This window comes from Saimiri boliviensis, chromosome 5 (genome assembly GCF_048565385.1).
Source record: "Saimiri boliviensis isolate mSaiBol1 chromosome 5, mSaiBol1.pri, whole genome shotgun sequence".
In the NCBI taxonomy this organism is placed as follows: domain Eukaryota; kingdom Metazoa; phylum Chordata; class Mammalia; order Primates; family Cebidae; genus Saimiri; species Saimiri boliviensis.
Window position 1 is genome coordinate 70,012,591 of NC_133453.1, and position 2,591 is coordinate 70,015,181.

The window sequence follows — 2,591 nt, forward strand, 5'->3', positions numbered from 1 at the left end:
CCACTTTTCACAATATACATTTACTTCTTTCACAAGGAGAATGTACGTACATGTTACATTTGTGGACAGAGAATAAAAATAAAAACTAAGTTAAGTGTATCAGGCTCACAAAAGCCTTACCTGAAACTGCTACTGGGTGAACCCCAAGAAAGGTAAAATCTGTCACTGAGGACACGAGGTATTTCTGTGCCATTTGTGTGTGGAAGAAACACCCAAATTCTCCCAATGAATTGAGAGTTCCGTAGGAAAGGCACGCATTTGATAGCCTTGAAGACGCGTTTCTTGTGTTTGCTGAACCCGTGACAGCCCAGGCACACTTCAAACACTTTTCAGATTCGTTGGGCTGCCGGGCCAACCACGTGCTCCCAACGCCTCTTCCGCTTCCGGGCGCGCCGCAGGAGCTCGAGCAGGCGCCGTTAAAACGTCCCCAGGAAACCGTAGGTTGAGGCGGAGATTTGCGCCCCGCGGCTGCTTTTTCACCTCCTGTCCCGCCTGTGCTTCCTAGAAGTGAGCTTCTGGTCTCTAAGGCCTCGGGGCAGCCGGACCAGACCCTGGGGCGAAGCGGGAGCTGGAGTCGGCGCCCAGGAAGAGGGCTTGGACGACTGGCCGGAGTCGAGCCGGGAGTCCGAGCGAAGTCGGTCCGAATCGGAGGGGAAGCCGGAGCCGGGCGGGGCCCGGGCAGCGCAGTTCGAGGTCTGCGTCCAGCCCGGTGGAGGCCCCGGCGGGGGACAGGGACCGGATCGAGGCGGGGCTGGGTGTCAGGGCAGCCCTGGGAGCGGCAACCGTTGCTGGAGCAGGGGCCGCAGCCACCCCGGCGTGGGAGGGGAAGGACGCACCCCTGCTGGCGCGAAACCCCGAGTCAGTAGCCGTCGGCCTGCGCCAGCTGCCATGCCGACCGCCTGAAGGGCCCGCTGTCCCGCGCCTAGCAGGGGCTGCGGTGGCAGTTGGGCCCGCACCCCTGATCCTCCTCTGGCGCCCATGATGCTGCCGGCCGCGCTGGGCTCCGGCTTCCTTTACCTGCCCAAGGACAAGAAGACCTGGAGGAGCCGTGCACCCCGCTGAGAGCCCGGCCATGGCTGAATGGGCTTCTTGCAGGGCTATTTCACCACCACCGACTCCTACCACTTCTCCAGGAGGAACCCCGAGGCCAATTTCGCCTCCATTATGGTGGTCTCCCACAGCAGCTCATAGCTGGAACCAGACATCTTTGCCGACGTCAGTAAATTGCACAGCGTGATGCAGGGTCTGCAGGACACAGGGACACGGAAGCCAGATCCAGTACGAGCAGGTGTCCCTGAAGTACTAAACGCTCTGTGTGTCCCCCCAACCCACTCCTGCATGCCTGGCAGGTGGACAAAACCCTTGACCTGAGCAGCATCACCTTCCCCATCTACAACCACAGCGGGCATCCCCTCTTCCTGACTGGCTTCTTTGGAGGACACATCTTGGGGGACACTAGGGATGGGCCAGTTACTCCTGCGGGCCAAAGCCATGTGGCTGCTGTACTACCCGAAGACCGAGCACCCGGAGGACAACGTACAGAGCAAGCAGTGGCTCACTCATTTCCTCCACCAATTTAGAAACATTAAGAACTGTCCGGCTGTGAAGAAAATTGAGGTACCTGGTGGTTCAGGTTTACAAGGAGGCTAGAGAAGGTGTCAGGGATGAGAAAGACGCCTCTGAGAACCATAACAAAAGCACTGCATGTCTACTTCAAGGGGTCCTTGCCTCAAAGCTGGGTTTGCTCTACTGTATTTGGTACTTAATCCAGCTCTGAAATTAACACCTGCAGATGCCAGGAATCGTGAATTCTTGGAAACGTTCAAGTCAGTCGATAATACAAATCCTGTGTCCACCAGATGGGGCTGTTCAGTACAAACCCTGATGTTCATGTTTTAATTTTGGGTTTTGGTTTCTAACCATATTGTAGTGCTCTGAAATTCTACTTTTAGCTGGTCTTCACTGGTTTTGGGGAGTCCTCAAAACTTGCTTGGTGCTCGCTGCGTATGTTTTTTGTGGCAGGTAGTCCACTTAACATTGCTTTCCAGACAACTGGAATTTGAAGCAACTTCTGTGACAGGGATCCCTTTGTTTCACCTGGCATACATTCTAATCATAGTGTTTGCAGTCACATCATGCTATTGTTGCTACAAGTTCTGGATCAAAAGTGTCATCTGTGAACCTCAAGAGCAGGCTGGACTTGCCCACCCCAATCTCACGAAGATGAGGATCTTCAGGGTGGTCAGCATGTCCTTGTCCATCCTGACCCTGCTCCACTTTGAGCCCAGCTGGCCACTCTGGAGTCCACCTCCGAACCCTTCAGCAGCTTTAGCAGTTTCATAAAACCAGTTATATGCTATCATTTTAGTGAGGCTGAGTAAATACTTGGATTTTTGGGGCTTCTTAACTTGTGTAATTCCTGCCCCAAACTTTCTTAGAGAAGTTTCTTCTTGTTCAAGGAGACAAAGCTCATGGGCTCCATTACCTTGTCTTCCTAACTTCTTTTAAAAGCAGATATAAAAGGGAATAGACTTTTTTTTTTCTTTTATGAGACTGATTCTCACTTTGTCTCCCAGGCTGGAGTGCAGTGG